The following is a 20318-nucleotide window of genomic DNA, read 5'->3' as shown; positions in this document are numbered from 1 at the left end:
GCTTCAGCAAAGGTGGATGATTTCGCTTCCAGATTTGACACTGAGTTTGCCTTATCAGTAGAGGTGGATGAGTTTGCCTTGGTGGTGAGTTTAACCACTCACATTACATCTTCCCATGCATGGTTTGTTGACAGTGGAGCATCTTGCCATATGACCGGAGTGAGAAAGTACTTCTCGAGTCTCTTAGAGGATGATATTGACTTGGGAGTTGTGCTTGGAAATAACTCCAAGGTCAGAGCAGCAGGAGTGGGGATAGTATCATTTCAGAGGAAGTCATTACCTCCTCTGAAAGTGACTGATGTTCTTTATGTTCCGGGGTGGAAGAAGAGCTTGATATTAGTCTCTAGCTTGGAGGACAGAGGGTATGAGGTGTTGTTCTGAAAGGGACAAGTGTTGATATATCCTAGAGAATCCAATATCAAGTTTGCTCATGTGATTAGAACCTGGAGTGGGAGGCTATATAGGCTTATGTTTCAACCTATTAGAGCCTTGGTGGCGCAGACTAGTAGTAGTGAGTTGTGTGAGCTATGGCACAAGAGGATGGCCCACTTGCACCATGGAGCTTTCAAGATGTTGAGGGAGATGGTTACAGGTTTTCCTAACTTCAGCATGGAGCATCATGATGCATGCAGGGGGTGTGCTTTGGGAAAGTACACCAAGTCACCTTTCGTGAGTAGTGACAGCAGAGTTGCAGGTATCCTTGATTTGGTACACTTTGATGTTTGTGGTCCTATGTCTCATGTATCATTGACTGGATGTGAGTACTATGTGACCTTCATTGATGACCACTCCAGGAAGACCTGGATTTTCTTTCTAAAGACCAAGGATGAGGTCTTCAAGAGGTTCCAAGAGTTTAAGGCTCTTGTAGAGAACCAGACAGGGAAGAAGATCAAGGTGTTGAGATCAGATAATGGGGGTGAGTATACCTCCACGAAGATGAAGGAGTTTTGTAGGAGTGCGGGCATCAAGAGGGAGTTTATAGTGCCTTATAACCCCCAGCAGAATGGGGTGGCAGAGAGGAAGAACAGGGCCATAGTGGGTGCAGCTAGAGCTATGTTGCATGATCAAAGTTTACCTTTCTTCTTGTGGGCCAAGGCGTGTAACACTGCAGTGTATTTGCAGAATACAAGCCCACACAGAGTCTTGGGGAGCAAGACTCCTGAGGAGGTGTTTATCGGCAAGAAGCCAGAAGTTGGGCACATCAGGATCTTTGGGTGCCTTACATATTCTCATGTCCCTGAGGAGAAGAGGACAAAGTTGGAACCCACTGCAGAGAAGGGTATCCTAGTGGGTTACAATGAGACCAACTGGGTCGACCGTATCTATATTCCTGCACTAAGGAAGGTTGTCCAAAGGCGGGATGTGAGATTTGAGGAGGAGAGGGCTTTGAGGAGGTCTTGGGAGGTTGATCAAGTAGAGCAGCAGGGGGCCACACCACAGGTTTTAGGAGCATCAAGTGGCACATCGGGATCAAGAGGATCATCTACTTCAGTGGTGACAGGGTCTCAAACTCCAGTATCACTAAATGTAGGATAACCCGGTGCAAGATCGTCAGGTGCAGGATCTCAAAGTCCAAGATCTCCATTGGTTATAACAGAGCCTTCCTCGTCAGGAGGAGAGGCATCAGTTGAGGATTTTCACATACCACCACAAGAGGCTACTACAACAAAGAGGAAGCCAAGATGGCTTCGGGAAACCCTGAAGGAGGCTCAGGAGGCTGTGGGGAAACCCAAGTGATTAGTGAGGGAGAGCAGACCACTAGAGAGGTTGGGTGGCTTTGTAGCAAATGTTGTGGAGACAGAGCCAGCTAGTTTTGAGGAAGCCGCCAGTTAACAGATCTAGAGGGATGCCATGGTGGAGGAGTATGCTTCCATGATGAAGAATGATATCTGGGAGGTAGTGCCACGACTTGAGGGGAAGTCGGTGGTGACTTCCAGGTGGTTCTACAAGAACAAACATGTTGCAAATGGCAGCGTAGAGAAGTTCAAAGTTTGGTTTGTGGTGCGGGGGTTCTCATAGGTAGAGGGAGTTGACTATGAGGAAACCTTCACTCTAATTGCTTGTTATACTTCCATTAGAGTAGTCATATCAATAGCAGCTGAGATGGGTTGGAGGATTCACCAGATGGATGTGAAGACCACCTTTTCTCAATGGTGTTATACAAGAGGAGGTATATATTTAGCAGCTATAAGGCTTTGAGGTTCATGGGAGGGAGTCTCATGTGTGCAGGCTTAAGAAATCCTTTTATGGACTGAAGCAGGCGCCAAGGGCATGATACGAGAGGATAGATGCCTACTTGCAGCAGATGGGTTTCCAAAAGAGTGATGTTGATCCGAACCTATACTTCATTATGGTTGGTGACGATCCACTCATTTTGGTTCTGTATGTGGATGATTTGTTTATTACAGGAGAGGACAGACTCATCCAACACTGCAAGAGAGATCTTGCTTCAGAGTTTGATATGACCAATATGAGACTCATGCATTACTTTCTGGGGTTGGAGGTTTGGCAGGAGGATGGACATATATTCATTGGCTCGGGCATGGATGCAGGTGATATCTTGAGGAGATTTTGTATGGAGGGTTGAAGGCCTATGGCTACTCCTATTATCATCAACTAGAAGAAGTTGCATGCTTTGGATTCCAAGTTGGTGAACCCCACTTTGTATTGTCAGTTGATCGGTTCTTTGATGTATCTGGTCAACACTAGGCCAGATATATGTTTCATAGTCAACACACTAAGTCAGTTTATGATGGAGCCTAGGAGAGTGCACTGGGTCGCTGTGAAACATGTGTTGAGGTACCTACAGGGCACAGTGGATTATGGTTTGAACTATGTCAGGTGTAATGGAGTCAGATTGATTGGTTGCACAAGTGTAATGGAGTCAGATTGATTGGTTGCACGGACTCAAATTGGGCTAGCAGTGCTAGTGACAGGAAGAGTACTTTCGGGTGTTGTTTCTCGTTGGGCTTAGCAATTGTGTCATGGTTCAGCAGGAAACAGAGGTCAATGGCATTGAGCAACGCAAAGGCAGAGTATATGGCAGCTAGTCAGGCAAGTTGCAAGGCATTGTGGCTTCGCAAGATGCTATTTGGTTTATTTGGTCAGAGGTTGAGACCAACTACAATATACTGTGATAATCAGAGTTGTATTAAACTCTCTGAGAATCCAGTGTTTCATGACTGATCAAAGCATATAGAGATCAAATACCACTTCATCAGAGACCGGTTCAGAGGGGAGTTGTGAAGCTTGAGTTTATATCCATTGATGAACGAGTAGCATACATTCCCACCAAGTATTTGCCAAGGGGCAAACATGTATTCTTCAGAGACAGGATGGGAATGGTGAGAAACACCTTCCTCAGTAAGAGGGAGTGTTAAAAAAGTAACGGAGGGAGTGTTGAAAAAATACCAAGGAGATGTTTCATAGGCTTTTCTCCTTTTGGTATAGGGAGACACATAAATCAGCTTCTATCTAAGTGATATTATGAGTTTATTGATATCATAGGGGATAGTTAACATTTTATGTGGAGATGTTGTTAAATTTGGAAACTAGGGCCAAACTTCACCTTGGACAGCTCATATGAGGCCGTTGATATTTTTATTGGATTCCTCTCTCCGAGAGGTGTAGGATTGATCTAAAGATCATCTCATTTTGACATGTACAAATAGAATTATGAATTTATTTTGTTTATGGACAAATTGTCAAGGTCAGCGAGCAAACTAATGTAGGCTCAGAAGCGCAACAGTGACGTTTATTCATCCTCAACATTTGCATATAAATACAAGGTGCATCCTCCTCATTTAGACACTTCACTCACTCACATATCTCTCTCTCCTTCATTGATTGGGTACAGATTTCTAAGGCAGCTCTCCACACGTGCGAAGAATGGCAGTTTTGTTCCTGCGTTGACTAGTGTTGACCAAAGTTGCAGGAAGAGTTTTTTACTAGCGTTGACTTGTTTGATTGTGGTTTTGTGAGGATTATCTCTGTTTGGGAAATCCACATTTATGGGCAAAGAAAATGAGGTAGACCATACTGTTTGACCAGCGTTGACTACAGAAGGGTTTGACTACAGCATTGACTTTCGTTGACCAGGTTTGACTGGATATTTTCAGACTGTTTTTGGGCTAATTTGATTTATTGTTGGAGGCTGAGTTGACCAAGTTTGACCGAGTTGTTTTGGAGGTCAAATTCTACCCTGTTGTCCAGCGTTGACTTTCTGGTTAGGGCTTTCTGTAGCCGTTGTTTGTTGGGACAGATTTTACTGTGATTGGGCAAGTGAATATTGCATATTGTACTCTCTTTCTCTCTTTGTTGAACTTTTGAAGAATAATAAGAAGAATTGATCAAATAGTTTCCCCACATTGGGGTTTGTCCTTGGCTGGCGCCATATCTTGTGTCCTCTTGTCTTGGCTTGTCTCCTACTATTATTGTTTATGTTTTATCTGCATTTCACTATCATGTTGATGTGATTGCTAATCTAGATATTGATATTGGGTTAGTAAGAAAATTGAAGTAAAATTGCTCTTAAGCATAGAACATACCATTGTTATCTAAAATTAACATGGTATCAAAGCTGAGGTGAAGACAAAGCCCAAGCAAGAGTGAGAAGAACAATCACTAAGAGGAGCAATCACTGATCAAGGACAAGATTCAATGGCCTCCACATCCTACTTCAAGTCTGATGATAAGCTTCATGATAGGTTTGATTATCATGCATGGAAAATATCTCTTGATTTGACTTTAGAAGAGCAAGATGTTATGGATTATGTGTAGAGAAAGATTTTGGAACCTCCTTCACATGCACCGGCTGCTGCTAAGACAAAGTACAAGAAAGGTGAAATCAAAGCCAAGAAAATCATCACGGATTCTATTCATAAACATTTAGTTGCTTACATCTCCGATTTGAACACATCAAAGAAGATATATGACAGGTTGGTTGGCATGTTCAAATCTAGCAATGCAAACCAAGTTCTCTTTCTCAAAAACAAGTTGAAGGATATAAAGAGGGGAAGAGGTGAAGACATTCAATCCTACTTCATGAGAATTACTGAGATAAAAATGATCTTTCGATTGGAGAAGCTACTGCTAATAGGGAGCTTACTATCATTGCCCTTAGCGGACTCCCTCATGAATGGCATGTGTTCAACACCACTATTCTTAACAACGACAGGAGCCCAAGTTTTGAAGAATTGCTGACTAGATGTTCTCAAGAAGAAACAAGGATGATGGAACTAGATATGCCTTCAAATAGGAATGATCCTACTGCATTCTTCGCTCATGCTAAAAAGAAGAACAATGCAAGTTCAAAGAAGCAATGTCAAGGAAGGTTGGGTTTCAAAAATGGAAGGGAAGATGCTTCATTTGCAACAAGTTTGGCTACTATGCTAGGGAGTGTCCTAATAGAAAGGATACACCTCATGATAATGACAACAACAACAACAACAATTTCAAGGGCAACAACAATCAAAGGAATGGCAGATTCAACAACCGAGGTAAAAGGAATGCTCCTGCTCCTCATCAAGGAAATGGTCGCCCTCCCAAGAGATCAAGAAACACCAGGTATGATGAATCTAATGTTGTTGATAACAAGCAAAAAGAATTTTATCTTATATCTACCCTCTCTACTGCATCTCCTCCGGACACTCTAGGAAATTGGTTGATTGATAGTGGTGCCTCAAGGCACTTCACTGGGTATAAGGAAGCTCTTTCAAATCTGATTGAAAAGGATACAAATTTGGAAATTATCCTTGGAGACAATGCCACCTATCCCGTGAAGGGAGTTGGGAATGTTACTCTTCAATTGAATCAAGGTAACACCATTCATCTACAAGAAGTACTATATGTACCTGATCTAAAGAAGAACCTGGTATCTATCTCGGTGATGGAGGACAAAGGATTCAAGGTGGCATTCATCGATGGAAAGGTACGTGTGTGGAATAAAAATTTCAAAGATGCATTTACACTTGGATTTAGGGTTGATAACCTATATCAAGTTGGAAGAAGTCCATTGGGAGCTATGTCTTGCGACACATAACTTCAATCCGAATTATGGCATCGAAGGTTTGTTCATCTACATTATAAGGCTCTACACGATGTGAGGAAGATGGTGACAGGTATGCCCGAATTTAAAGTAGAACATGAAGTTGTTTGTCAGGGGTGTGCCGAAGGAAAGCATCGAAGGGACCATTCCCCTCAAGTGATAGCAAAACTACCGACATATTGCAATTGGTTCATTTTGATCTATCTGGTATGATGCCCGTGAACTCTTTGGGAGGATATTTATATTATACTATCTTTATGGTCGAAAATCAAACCAAGAACAAGATCAAAATATTGAGGACCGATAATGGAACCGAATATGAATCAAATGAGTTCAATAATTATTGTAGAGAAGCTGGCATTAAGAGGGAGACTACTACCGCATATACTCCTGAGCAAAATGGTGTTGCTAAAAGGAAGAATCATTCTACATAGAAGCCACTCGTGCCATGCATCATAATCAAAGCCTTCCGAAGTTCTTATGGGCCGAAGCTACAAACATTGTCGTGTATGTTCAAAATAGATGCCCTCATCAAGCGTTGGACTCCAAAACTCCCGAAGAAGTTTTCACCGATAAGAAACCTGATGTTTCTCACTTTAGAATTTTTGGTAGCCCCATATATTTTCATGTGCCGAAAGAAAAGAGAAGTAAATTGGATGCTTTTGGGAAGAAAGGAACATTTGTGGGCTACAGTGAAACTTCTAAGGCGTTTAGAATCTTGTGCCTGGTCAAAGAGAAGTGGAGATAAGTCATGATGTCACCTTCGATGAGGATGTTGCCCTTGGAAAAATTAGTAACCTTCCTATTCCAAGGAAGGACAAAGAAGCAGATTCAGGAAAGTGGGGAGAATCGCAGGATGAGTCGATGTCCGATGCTGAAGGACCAATGGATCCCATTGATCCACCCCCTCATGAGCCCTCCTCCTCAAAAAGGAGACCCTCATGGCTTAGGGAAACTCTCGAAGATGCTGAGAAACACGTTGCACCTAGGGGGACCTTTCGTGAAAGTAAGAAGTCGAATAGGTACCAAGGGTACTTAACTGCAATGAGCACCATTGTTCAATTTGAGCCTTGCACATTCGAAGAAGTTGTAAAGCACCAAGTTTGGAAGGATGCAATGAACGAAGAGTATGAGTCAATTATGAAGAATGATGTCTGGGATGTGGTCCCTAGACCCAAGGACAAATCCGTTGTCACCTCAAAATGGCTCTACAAGATCAAGCATGAAGTTGATAGAAGTGCTTAAAAGTTCAAGGCTAGATTTGTTGCTCGAGGCTTCTCTCAAAAGGAAGGTGTGGACTACGATGAGATATTTGCACCTGTTGCCCGATATACCACCATCCGTTCGATTATAGCCCTTGCTGCCTTGCAAGGATGGAATCTACACCAGATAGATGTTAAGATCGCCTTCTTACATGGTTCAATTAAGGAGGAAGTCTATGTAGAACACCCTGAGGGGTTCGAAGTTCAAGATCGTCAAACAAATGTATGCAGGCTGAAGAAATCCCTCTATGGGTTGAAGCAAGCTCCCCAACCTTGATATGAGAGCATCGACATCTATCTGATGAAGCTGGGATTTACAAGAAGTGAAGTTGATCCAAACCTTTATTTTAAGGTTGGGAATGATAGACCTCTCATCTTGGTACTTTATATGGACGATCTCTTTCTAACAGATGCAGACCCTCTTATTCATCAATTTAAGAGGGACTTGGCTTCTGAATTCGAGATGAAGGACCTAGGACTGATGCATTACTTCCTAGGGTTGGAGGTCTGGCAAAAGACAAGTGAGATTTTCCTTTCTCAAGGAAAATACATCGTGAAGCTACTTGAAAGATTTGGGATGGTGGACTGCAAGTCCGTGACTACTCCGATGGAACTTAACTTCAAGAAGTTATGCGGAAGTGTTGTTCGGCCCGATTTGGGAAATCCTTCTGAGTATCGTCAACTCGTGGGGGCCCTGATGTTCTTGGTGAACTCTCGTCCGGACATATGTTTTGCAGTGAATACATTAAGTCAGTTTATGGTCAAGCTTCATCACATACATTGGATTGCTGCCAAGAATCGCTTGATATATCTTCGGGGCACAATTACTTATGGATTGAGATTCATTGTCGAGAATGTGAGGCTCCATGGTTACTCTGATGCAAGCTGGGTTGGCAGTGTTGTGGATCGCAAAAGCACATTTGGATGTTGCTTCTCTCTAGGTTCTGCTTTGATATCCTGGATGAGCAGGAAGTAGAAGTCAGTTGCTTTGAGCACCGCTGAGGCTGAATACACTGCTGCTAGTATGGCCTCCTGTGAAGCTGTTTGGTTGAAGAAGCTCTTTAATGAGTTGTTTGGACATGTGCTTGATACCACCGTGATTTATTGCGACAACCCGAGCGGGATTCGTCTTTCTGAGAATCCCGTGTTTCATGACTGCTCCAAACATATTGATATTAGGTACCACTTTATCCGAGATATGGTACAACAGGGAGCAATAAGGCTCCGTCATATTGGAACTGATGATCAAGTCGCAAATATTCTTACAAAGTCCTTGGGGAAGGTCAAATTCTTAACCTTCCGTGAACGACTTGGAGTTGTGGAGAGACCCTCTTATGAGGGTCTCGTATGAGATGGATGTTGAGCTCTGAGAGCTCCGGGGGGCTTGGGGTACTTCTTGGAGCGATGAGCGACCACAGGGTGAGTGGTTCACCTTCCCCTAATGGTGCGCAATGTATAGGGTGAGTGGTTCACCTTCCCTTGTGATACCCCAAGTTGATATATACATAGGATGAGTGGTTCACCTTCTCCTATGGCATATGAGCACGATGAGTGGTTCACCTTCTCTGGCCGGTACATCCTACCCATGCATTCTGGGACTCATGAGAAGTACCTCTCATCTGACCAATGAGTAGGGAAATGAGGATAGGGACCATAGTACTACCAATGGACGCATCGTGTACTATCGTACTTAGTATGCTAGGATGTTTGATATTGATCTGGGATCAATGGAAACTGACTTCGGGTCAGTTAAGAGTGCTATGACACACTCTCGACTATTGGAGACTAACTTCGAGTCAGTGGAGAATGGTATGATACATTCTCGATCATTTCTTATTTCGTCATGGTTCAGCAGAGTAGAGACAGGAATGGTACAGATTGTCAGATAGTTTGGCAAGTGAAGTTCTCCCTAGTTGAGAGGGAGTGTTAAATTTGGCAAATAGGGCAAAACTTCACCTTGGACAGCTCATGTGAGGTAGCTGATATCTTTATTGGATTCCTCTCTCCGAGAGGTGTAGGATTGATCTAAAGATCATCTCATTTTGACATGTACAAATGGAATTATGAATTTATTTTGTTTATGGATAAATTGTCAAGGTCAACCAGCAAACTAATGTAGGCTCAGAATCCCAACAGTCACGTCTATTCATCCTCAACATTTGCATTTAAATACAAGGTGCCTCCTCCTCATTTAGACACTTCACTCACTTACATATCTCTCTCTCCTTCATTGATTGGGTACAAATTTCTGAGGCAGCTCTCCACACGTGCAAAGAAGGGCAGTGTTGTTCCTGCGTTAACCACCGCTAACCGAAGTTGCAGGAAGAGTTTTTTTACCAACGTTGACCAGCAGCGTTGACCTGTGTGACTGTGGTTTTGTGAGGGTTATCTCTGTTTGGGCAAGCCGCATTTATGGGCATAGAAAACGAGGCAGACCGTACTATTTGATCAGCATTGACTGCAGAAGGGTTTGACTATAGCATTGACTTTCGTTGACCAGGTTTGACTAGATATTTTCAGACTATTTTTGGCTGATTTGATTTGCTATTGGAGGTCGAGTTGACCAAGTTTGACCAAGCTGTTTTGGAGGTCAAATTCTGCCCTATTGACCAACGTTTACTTTCTGCTTTCTGTAGCTGTTGTTTGTTGGGACAGATTTCACTGTGATTGGGCAAGTTAATATTGCATATTGTACTCTCTCTCTCTCTGCTCAACTTTTGAAGAATAATAAGAAAAATTGATCAAAGGGTTTCCCCACATTGGGGTTTGTCCCTGGCTGGTGCCATATCTTGTGTCCTTTTGTCTTGGCTTGTCTTCTACTGTTATTGTTTATGTTCTATCTGCATTTTACTATCGTGTTGATGTGATTGCTAATCTGGATATTGATATTGGGCTAATAAGAAAATTGAAGTAAAATTGCTCTTAAGTATAGAACATACCATCGTTATCTAAAATTAACAGATGTACTAGGCACTTTATTATTAAAGTCACGTGATTTAAAAATTACTTTATGTGAAAAAGTACTAAGTACACTATATTTTATTAAAGCGACTTTTATAATGTAAGTGACTTTATATGGAAAAAGTGACCATGGTACTAAAAACATTAAAAGTAATAGGGAGGCTCATTAATATAAAAGGGGGCCACATGAGGAGGGGTCAAGTAGGGGACTCATCTCCAGCCTTGATCTAATGGTTTAAGATTAAATCTCAGCCATTAGATCTTAGGGATAGGATTCCTATCTTATTGGAAAGACAAAAAGGGAGAAAAGGAGGCAGAGCTCATTCATTATTCTCATGAGAAGATTGAGAAGAAGAGGAGAGCAGCTGGAGAAAGGAGGAAGGGTTTCCTTGTGAAGAAAATTGAACAGCAAGAGAACAAAAGATACTTCAGTTCTGGTACGAATTTCAAGAGGCTGAGTTTAAGCCTTGAAAGATGGTTGAATCTTAAGGAGCAGCTTCATTAGCCTTCAGCATTCAGGTTGAAACAGTTTTCTGAGCAAGAGACAATGTTCTAGCAGCATTTTTCTCACCCAATACTCAGTCAAAAGGAGGCCGAGAATCTCAGGCCTGAGCAGCGAAATTCTCGGGCCTGTCTGTGCTTGTATAGCGCAATTTTCAGGAGGCAGTTGTGGACTGATTTTGGTGTAAAAGCATGCTACAGGAGTTTGACTTATAGCTGATGGATTCAAGCCACAAATCTGGAAGTGTTGACTGCTCCAAACTTTAAATTCCCTGTGTACAGTGAGCTCAAAGGAGGCCTCATTTTTTGCTGGAGTAAAGGACTGTGAGAAGAATGATATCAGCCCAGAAAACTCAGTGTTAAAAGAACCTCTGTGAAGAAGCTTAAAGGGACAAGATAAGTTTAACTTCTCTTGAAATTTTGTTGTAAAAATTTCTCTCAAGAAGCAAAATAATAGCCTCCTTCCAGCACTGGTTTTCCCCAAGCAGTGGGGTTTTTCCAGAGCCAAGTTGACCAAAAATCATTGTGTCACAATTGTGTGTGTGCATGTAACTTGTCTTTTGTATTAGATATGCTAATTGAATGGTAGAGTAGTCCTAATGTTTTATGTAAATGCAATTATCAGTCTCATGTTTTATGATGGGTTTGAGCATTAAATCATGCAAAACATAAAACTGGGTTGGGCTACAAGTTAGACACAAATTTCTACAGGTCCTTCATGATGGCCACGTGGAGAGGTTCACTTGCTTGGAGAACACCCTACTTAGGAGGAAAAGCATTGTGCATCTTGGAAGAGTGCATCAAGCACTAAACAACATGTAGTAGATGGATTCCTATATGGAGGCTTGGAGTTGGCCCAGGGATGCCTAGTTGTGATAGTGTTTATGCAAGGGGAGTGGACCCAATAGAGTACATGGCTTAAAAGGAACGATGGAGTTTGTATGGGCTTGTGGTGGAGTGCGAACACACCTTGTGTAGTTACATCATCTTAGAACCCTTATTGTGTATGACATCACCTTGGAGTTTAACATGTGTACCCTGAGAGTGTAATGCTCCACTTGTGTGAGCCTACATGTGATTATTGTAGGTTGCTTATAAGAACATAGGCCCACATATGTATTTTTGGCCTCCCTCACATCTCATATGTGTAGCGGAGGGAGAAAGTCCTTTCATTATCATCATCATCATTTTACTTTTCTCTTTGTAGTTGTTTTTTTCGACGAAGTCGCTAGGATTATGATGAAACCCTAGGAGAGCTATTGAAGGGAAAGAGGACATCTTTTTTGGGAAATTTCTCTCGAAGAAGACATTGGATATCATAATCACTTCATACCCATCATTCTTATTCACTCTTCTATAGAGATGCGACTAGGAGCACACTAGTCATCCTTTCTCTCTTATATTTTACGCTAGTCATTCTCTCTCCCTTTTGGAATCACCAAGGTTTCTTAATCCTCTTGAAGCATATTGAAGTCTAGGGTTAGGGTTTCGTACCTTGGAGATTTAGAGATTTGGGTTTTGAGATGAAAGTCTAGATTGTATTTGGTGAAGAAAAAGAGGAGGAGGAGACATCTTGCCTTGGAGGACTAGCTTGAGTGACTCATGCTTGTTGGATTTCCTTAGTTGAGCTAGGGTTTATCATTGTTTTCCCTAGCTAGGGTTTCGAAGAGGTAGAGGATTGTACTAACCCTGTGAAAAAACTAAGGTTATAGACATGAACCTCATCTTATGCATACTAATGAAATTTTCAACTATCCAACACTTGTGTAAATTGCAGATTTGATTTTTGGTCACCTATGTTCTTCATGGTTTGTAGTTTCTAGCTATATGTGTCTTCCTGATTTGATATAAGTAAATGGTGATTATCTGAAGAAAGTTAACAATATAATTGAAGAAGATAAGGGTACTTTGTTGTGTTATTTACTACTGTGAATAGAAGTTTTCAGATAAGATCTGGTCTATGCATGATAAGATTCCCCTAGAGAGCTGAAACTTATCAGAAAGCTGGTGCATTTTTCTCTTGGATTGTGTAGAACTTTGAAGTGTTTAAGAATTGAAATATTGTCCGCCAACACTGCTGTTTAGTTTTGAATTTCATAACAGCCCTGAGGCTGAATTCACAGGGTTAAGATCCAGGAGACCTCTAGTTAAGAGATGAAATTTCTGAATTTCAAATTGCAAGAAATTTCCACAAATACTAATCAGGAAAAGAGGGGAAGGATGGGATCTCCAAATATTAGCAGCTATATTTTGTAGCGAGACAGATGATATAAAGGAAAGAGAGAGTTGCCAAGCAACATCCAAACCATCAGCCAAATCAAGGTTTGAAAAAAATGGCATGGGTAATTGCAGCAGGAACTGACCGAGGAGGGCCACAAATTGAACGACCGTCACCAATCGTATGAGCAGGACCCTCACCTTTTTCTAACTGGGGAAGTCTGGTGCATGAACATCCCAAACAAAGGCATTATCCTGCATAACCAAGAAAAAAATTCCAACAGTGGATCTTATTTGAATTAGCACATAAAACCCCTAGTTTGCATGGTATCCTGATTTCACAATTGGTTGTTTTGCATTGAATTGATGTGGAAAAAACTGGCAAAAGAGGGCAGCGAACCGCCTTCACACCCCACCAACTTCACCGCTATGTTTGGAAATATATGGCAAGGAGGAAGAATCTAATCTTCATGATTGATTGAGCCAGCAACAAAATTCTATGATGAACCGCCCACCGTAGAAAATTACGGTGGACTCTTTACCAAAAAACTGTCATCGAGAAAAGAAAGTCAAAATTTAAGGAAATCGTTGAGGAATATTGTTAAAAGGAGAGGAGACAACAGGGAGATGGGCAAGAAGAGAAATTGATTCGTAGACAACATAACAGCTAGGCGGCTAATTCACTGGAGAAGAGGGCAAATTTCTTGGCGCAGGAGCAGAATCGGGGCATCAGTTAAGTACCATTCTCTGATTAATTGAAGAAATTGCTGGCTGGAGGCTGAAATTGAGAAGAAACCGCTGGCTGGGAGCTCCAATTGGAGAAAATGTTGAGGAACAACGGTTTCAGTATAGAAAATCGATGTAAGTGATGATCACTGGGGGAAACCGTGGCATTCTATGGAAGTAGAATCAGTAAGGAAGGAGAAATTAAAATGTTGGGCATGAGTTTGCTGGTGCAGAGAGTGACTCCTCTGGGAGAGTAATGAAGTAGCAGCTCTGTAAATTGACAGTCTCACTTGAATCTGATAATGGAAAAAAAAATTGATCGATGTGGTTGCTTGAGTCTCATCTATAATTGTTTTGCTTCAGCGTATATGTATTTTATCCTATCGATGGTACCTACCCCTGAGTATTTGAGCGGGTCCTATGTTTATTGAGCCTGCATCAACCTATAATCATCTGAACAGACTGATTGGATGCCCAAATTCATATGGGTCCAACTCAACTCCATTCTGTGTACTTTCTCCTTATGAACCCAATTTCTTAATTCAAATAAAAGTATACCATCATACACAATACTGAAATCAAGCTTTCCCGGCCACTTAGGGCTGGAGCGAGATTGAGAGAAAAGGAAACGTCATAACTTAAACCGACAAAAGCCCAGGGAATGAATGAATGAAAGAAAAGCATTTTAATTTTGAAGCAAAATAATTGATGAAAATCCCAATGTACCTGAACGCGTCAGCGGACTTCGAAATAAGCTGCCCTATCAACCCCTTCGTCCTCATATTCATCACATCGCATTGCAGGGAACAAGTATATACTCGAAATAATAATCAACGAAAGTAGACGCTGTTTATCATCTGAAATTTCACAGGTGTACTGATCTGAAACTGAAACCTCGCCGTTGTGTATTTATGCTTCAACGTTAACCTGTGAGAGTTTGTGACAGTTTACCATTATAATGATGCCCATCTTAATCGGGTTTAATCTCGGTTATTATAAGTTTAATTACGTAAATACTACCTGTTTAATTTGGTTAATAAGTTTGTTAAAACAACATGAATCATATTCACTGGTTCGGAAATAGTTGAAAAATGAATTTTGATGTCGTTATTATTAAAAATAATTCTCAAAAAATTTGATATATATCAACTTTAAAAATTTGATATATATCAACTTTAATTTGATCATTTTAATATAATTATTTACTTTAGAAATTTAACTTCCATTAAATATTTTGTGTAAAAAGGAAAAGTAAGTTCAAACATCTTGGGCTTGATCTAGATCTGGAGATGAAAGGCGGCTCTGGCGATTTTCTGCATCGAGCTCCTCTGACCTGATCCTTCCCGCGCGCCTGTGCCTGGCAGCGCCGCTGCTAGGCCCGCGCTCTACCTCTGCTGACCCTCTCTTTGTCTGGGGCCTCCTGCCCTCCTTTTCTGCCTTCGGGCCTCTGCCCTCTCCCCTCACCGGGGACTCCCCCGGTTCCCCCCTTGAATCCCTCGATCCCCTTCAATGCCTGAAATGGATCCATCGTCTCAAGATCCGGACGACCTGGAAAAATCTTTCGCTTCTCTCATCCCTGAGAATGCAGCAAATAAAATCCGCCCTACAGCTTCTAAGTTCATCAAGAAGTTAGACGAAATTCCGGAAGTCTCGCTCCCTCCTTCCCTTCCGAGGAGAGCAGCAGTCGCTTTAGCAGAAAGAGGCCTGGTAGGCCAGTTCACGGGATTGTGGCCTTCTCCTCGATCAGTCCAAAAATGGGTCGAGAGAAACTGGAACTCGATAGTGCAAGGGAAAATAGCAATCAGGTTCTGCGGGAGGGGGTTTTACACCTTCCTTTTTGAAACAATGGAGGATCGTAACCTCATCTTCAGAAACGGCCCCTATTTCATGGACTCTCGGGGCCTTTATCTTAACAGATGGACCCCTGATTTCGATCCAGAGATGGACGTACCCAGCGCTGTCCCCGTCTGGGTTCGCCTGCCCCATTTGCCGCTACACTGCTGGGGGGACGAATCAGTGAAAGCCATAGGGAATGCCGTCGGAAAATATATTGACAGATCCGAACCAAAGGAGAACATGCATGCCTGTGCGCGGATATGTGTTGAAGTAGATCTCGGTAAGGGACTGCCGGAAGCAATCAAACTCAAAGTTGATCAGTGGACGCACATACAGCAAGTGGACTACGAGCAGCTGCCATTCAAGTGCAAGGTATGTCACGAATATGGGCATTTCGCCAATAGATGTAGCAAATCTAAATCAAATGTATCTGAAGGCAATGTAGAAGCTCCTGAAGAAGCTTGGGAAATAGTCAAAAAGAAAAAATCAAACCCCCCTCCTGGCCCATCCTCTAAGCCCCACCTTGAAAATCCTTTCCCCACCTTGAAAATCCCTTCCCCACCTCCCAACCCTCCGGATCTGGCCCTTCCTTCCCCTCCTCCTCCAACCCTTTCGAATCCTTGTCTGCAGAGGAACCCCCATCCCCTCCTCCATCCCCGCGAGGCCCCATGGTAACCCCCTCCCATATCTCTCCCCCCCAGCCCTCCCCTCCCCCGACAGTGGAAAGAATCTTAACTAGGAACAAATCAAAGGAAAACAACCTCTCCACCGACCCTCCCAGAAAAGTTGGAAGGAAGTCAAACAAAGAGATAAGGGATGAAAACGCTGCAAAAGAAATGGCCACCGGGACCCAACAACCAATGGACACATACCTAGATAAAACTAAAGGAAGTGGGGAAAAAATGAAAGAGAAAAGCGGGGCTCACAACAAACAAGGTAAATGATGATATTGGTCTCCTGGAATTGTAGGGGGATGGGCTCCTCCCTAAAAGCAAATGCAGTCCGAGATCTTCTCAAAGCTGAACATCCAGACATTCTCCTTCTTCAGGAGACCAAAATCACGGACCAGGAATTTCAAAATAACATAAAAAAAAACAGAAGTTATGAAGGAATAGCATTGAGTGCAGTAGGCGCCTCAGGGGGCATAGGGACAATATGGGACAAAAACAAATGGAAACTCAAAGGTCAAATGCAGAACAGATGGTGGATAAGATCAGACATGCAAAACATAGCCTCGAAAGAAGAATTCTCAATATACAACATCTACGCCCCCAACCATTATAGAGACAAAGCCTCATGTTGGGATTCAATCATCTCAGATCTTTTGATTGTTCAGGGAAGGAACATTTTCCTGGGTGGAGATCTAAATCTTATAAGGAATGCTGATGAGAAGCTAGGAGGAAACTTCTTTGCTGATCCCTCAAGAGATTCTTTAGAAGAAATCATTCAAGCCCATAACTTAGTGGACATTCCTCCGCAAAATGGGCGTTTCACTTGGTCAAATAAAAGAACAGGCAGCAATAACATAAAAGAGAGGTTAGATCGAATACTCGTCCAAGAGAGAATAGTGGCAAGATACCCAAATATCCAAAGCAAAATAATCCAAGGATACATTTCAGACCATAAACCAGTGGCTTTGACTCTTGATAAAGGAAAGAACATGGGACCGCTTCCATTTAAATATAATAAGGCCTGGGACAGCAGCGATGAATTCAGAAAACTGATCAAGGAACAATGGGCAAAAGAAGTTGTGGGCTCTCCTCACTACATCTGGGAAGCTAAGCTCAAGTCTCTCAGGATTGCCATTAAACATTGGGCAAAAAATCATGCAACAGAGGAAGGCAAAAAAAGAATTGAACTCCAGGCAAAGCTGGAACAATGGAGCCAAGAAAAAGAAAGAAGTCAGGACACAGAAGAAGATCAAGCCAAAGAAAACGAAATGTATAAAGAGCTGTATAAACAGAACAGAAAGGAGGAAGAAGAGCAAAGGCAGAAGTCTCGCTGTCTTTGGCTCAAAGCGGGAGACAAAAATACCTCTTTTTTTCACAACTGCCTTAAGCTCAGGCGGGCAGGGAATCAAATAGAGAGAATTATGATGGAAGGAAGGGAACTCAGAGAACAAGAGGAAATAAAGGATGCAGCGTCCCGGCATTTCCGCGATCTTCTAACAGCTGACCCTCATTATATTGATAACTCAGATTTCCTTAGCATAATTGAAAATAAAATTTCAGAAGCTCAAAATGCTGAGTTGGAGAAAGAAATCACGACAGAGGAAATCGAGTGGTCAATCTTCAGCATGGCTATGGACAAGGCTCCGGGCCCTGATGGGTTCACTGTGGCTTTTTATAGAAACCATTGGGAAGTTATCAAAAAGGATTACATCAGAATGGCTAAGAATTTCTTTTCGAAATGCAAAATGGGCAGCAGCATCAAATCTTCCCATTTAGCCCTCATTCCCAAAGACCCTAATCCTCAAACCTTTGATAGATTCCGACCAATATCCCTGTGCAATGTCTCCTATAAAATCATCACCAAAATCCTTGCTAACAGGTTAAAAAAGATTCTTCCTTCCCTTATCTCTGAGAATCAAGGAGGCTTCGTTCCTGGAAGACAAATAACGGACAATGTTATTATTATCCAGGAGGCAATACACAGCAGCATAAATAGGAAGGAAAGGGGCATGATCATCAAACTAGATATGGCGAATGCCTTTGACCGTGTTAATCACCAATTCCTTCAGGCGGCCCTAAAGAAATTTGGCATTTCCGAGATCTTCATCAGCAGGGTCATGGAATGCATCTCATTCACCTGGACAGCCCCCCTCATTAATGGTAGGCCCTGCCATTCCTTCAAAAGTTCAAGGGGTTTGAGGCAAGGATGCCCGCTCTCTCCCTTCCTCTACATCATCATGGCCGAAACTCTAAGCATACACCTGGAGAATTTGCGCAGGCTAAAAGAAATAACAGGGGTCACCATAGTTCGGGGAACCAAGGGAATAAACCACTCCCTCTTCGCTGATGATACTCTTCTAATTGGAGGCGCTTCCAGTCTCATGGCTAGGAGATTCAAGAACACGCTGGAACTCTTTCTTCAAGCTTCTGGAGGCAAGCTAAACAATAATAAGTGCATGATCTACACTTGGAATGTTCCCAGGCATATCATTCAAAGAATCTCCACAATCTTGGAAATCCCGGCTCAAAGGAACTGGACACACTTCACTTATTTGGGGTTACCATTAGCCAAGGAAAAGGTCAAAACCGAAATCTGGGTCAAGCTAATTGAGAAGCTGAGAGGGAAGCTTCAAAGCTGGGGGGTGTCTTGGCTCAACCTGGCAGGCAGAACAATTCTCATCAAAGCCATCCTTTCAGCCCTCCCAATCTATCAGTTTGCAACCACCCTTGCCCCGGCCAGCATTCATAAACACATGGAACTTATCATCAGAAGCTTCTTGTGGCAAGGAGGCAGGCAGGAATCAAAAAAGTTCAGCCTAGTAAAGTGGGAACAGGTCATCTTACCCTTCGAGAAAGGAGGGCTAGGAATAAGAATCCCAAGATTAGCCAACATGGCCATGGGCTTCAAATTGATATGGAGAATTCTCAACGAAAACGGAGCTTGGTGGACAGAGGTCATCAAAAAGAAATACTTGAATGGGGCCAACTCCAACATCCTTTCAGAATCCATCATTGATAGGCAGTGCACCCCAGTATGGAAGCTTATTAAAAAAACTCTCCCTCACTTCAAAGCCTGCATCTCAAGAGTCCCGGGCAATGGTAGAAACATCAACATATGGGCGGACAGAATAATGGGCTCAGAAGCAAGGGAAGCCCTCACAAACTTCAGGCCCCTGCAACGGTGGATGACAGAGGGAAATCTCAAGACCCTCTATGATATCTCCTCCTGGGATCAAAACAGTTGGATAGGTTGGAAGTCTATCTCCCCTCCTAATGATCTTAAGAACCTTTGGTTTGATCTTAAGATATCACTCATAGGATCAGCTCCCCTTAATAGAATGTCAGAAGATAAATATGTCTGGGACTCCAATGGTGGAAGCTACACAGTCAAAGAGGGTTATAAAGTCCTTCAAAGCGCCTCAGCAATAAACAACTGGCCTCTCCACAAAGTGGCTTGGAAAACTGAATGCCTTCCAAAGGTAAAATTCTTCAATTGGACCCTCCTCAACAGCAAAATCCTCACAGCGGAAAATCTAAGGAAAAAGGGTATCCATGGCCCCTCAATCTGCTGTTTGTGTAGGGCAGCGGAAGAAAGCTGTAACCATCTTTTTCTAGAGTGCTCCTTTGCGCGGACTTGCTGGAAGCTCATCACTAGCCCGTTGATCATAGGCGATCTCCCCACTCAGATGGCTCTCCTGCAGAAAAACTGGGGAAATAGCTATCCCCTTCCCAAAAAAGGCAAGACCCTGGCTAAAAGGTTGTGGAACAGCATTCCCTCAAATCTGTGCTGGCAGATTTGGAACGCCAGAAATAAAAGCATTTTCAATAACAAGGTTCCCAGCATCTCCAACACAATAGCAAAAACAATCGCGCTCATCTCAGAGACCATTGAGGCGAATGGAATAACCCATGTTGATTCGAAACCGGGAGACCCAAGAGAAACAGAGTGGATGAGCAAATTCAGCTATGAAGCAAGAATCCAAAAAACAGTAAGCACAGGCAAAGGAAATTCTGATTGGAAGTTGAGAGGGACCAAAGAAGAAATTAGAGATTGGATACAAAAGCAAAGGAGGCCCTCCTTACAATTTGACGGGGCCT

The 20318-nt window shown here is 42.6% G+C and overlaps 1 long non-coding RNA gene across 1 annotated transcript in view; it reads right to left on the bottom strand.

Annotated features, from left to right (window-relative positions):
* Positions 1–14650, bottom strand: part of LOC149185441 (uncharacterized) — a 96117-nt gene extending 81467 nt beyond the window's left edge. Inside the window, exon 1 of the long non-coding RNA XR_016257842.1 lies at positions 14440–14650. This is a non-coding gene — a long non-coding RNA (uncharacterized LOC149185441). The remainder of the gene's footprint in view (positions 1–14439) is intronic.
* Between the last annotated feature and the right edge of the window lie 5668 nt (positions 14651–20318).

This window comes from Pinus tabuliformis, chromosome 3_2, assembly GCF_031772625.1.
Source record: "Pinus tabuliformis cultivar Carrire ecotype Pingquan chromosome 3_2, CPIR1, whole genome shotgun sequence".
In the NCBI taxonomy this organism is placed as follows: domain Eukaryota; kingdom Viridiplantae; phylum Streptophyta; class Pinopsida; order Pinales; family Pinaceae; genus Pinus; species Pinus tabuliformis.
Note: the sequence above shows the minus strand (reverse complement) of the source record. Positions and strands in the feature narration are given on the sequence as shown.